We start from the raw sequence: 1,228 nt of genomic DNA, 5'->3' as shown, positions 1-1,228 counted from the left end.
ACCTAAGAGAAGGGAAGAAGAGGAGATTAGATTTATGCTGGACTGGATTTATATTGGATTTAATCCACGCCCTTCACTTGGCATCTCAGAGCGGCCTACAATCTTTTTTTCCCTTCCCCTGCCAACGACAGACACCCTGTGAGGTAAGTGGGGGTGAAGGAGCTCTGACAGAAACAGCTCTTGAGAGGAACAGCTCAGAGAGAAGTTGTGACTGACCCAAGGTCACCCTAGCAGTTGCATGTGGAGGAGTGGGGAATCAAACCCGGTTCTCCTAGATTAGAGTCTGTGCTCTTAAGCACGCTACCAAACTGGCTGTATCTTAAAAACACCAGGCAGTATGCTACGTGAAAGATCTCTGCCAGAGAACTGCTTCCAGTCTGAGTAGACAATATTGACGGACCAAGGATTTGATTCAGTATAAGGCAGCTCCATGCGTAGAGTTCCAAATGCACATAAATTCATCATGGAAGCAAGTAAGAAGATAAAGAAGAAGATATTGGATTTATATCCTGCCCTCCACTCAACATCTCAGAGTCTCAGAGTGGCTCACAGTCTCCTTTATCTTCCTCCCTCACAACAGACACCCTGCGAGGTGGGTGGGGCTGAGAGAGCTCCCACAGAAGCTGCACTTTCAAGAACAGCTCTGCGATAGCTATGGCTGACACAAGGCCATTTGAGCAGCTGCAAGTGGAAGAGTGGGGAATCAGACCTGATTCTCCCAGATAAGAGTCCACACACTAAACCACTACACCAAGTTTGGAAGGAAGGAAGGAAGAAAGGAAGGAGAAGAAGAAGAAGATGAAGAAGAAGAAGAAGAAATTGGGTTTATATCCCGCTCTTCACTCTGAATCTCAGAGCGGCTCACAATCTCCTCTACCTTCCTCCACCACAACAGACACCCTGTGGGGTAGGTGGGGCTGAGAGCTGTCCCAGAAGCTGTCCTTTCAAGGACACCTCTGCAAGAGCTATGGTTGACCCAAGGCCATTCCAGCAAGAGCGATGGTTGACCCAAAGTCATTCCAGCAGCTGCAAGTGGACGAGTGGGGAATCAGACCTGGTTCTCCCAGATAAGTGTCTTTGCACTTTACCACTACACCAAACTCACTCTCTATAGGATATCCCTATGGAATTTCCATAGATACATGATGGCGTGGAGATGGAGGAAAAGTAGAGGACTCCGCAGAAATAAAGAGAAAGGTTTTGTGAATTGCTATTCCATGCCCAAGTC

The sequence above is a fragment of the Heteronotia binoei genome, chromosome 6, assembly GCF_032191835.1.
Source record: "Heteronotia binoei isolate CCM8104 ecotype False Entrance Well chromosome 6, APGP_CSIRO_Hbin_v1, whole genome shotgun sequence".
NCBI classification, from domain to species: Eukaryota; Metazoa; Chordata; class Lepidosauria; order Squamata; family Gekkonidae; genus Heteronotia; species Heteronotia binoei.
The sequence above is the reverse complement of the archived record's forward strand: the minus strand, read 5'-3'. Positions refer to the sequence as shown.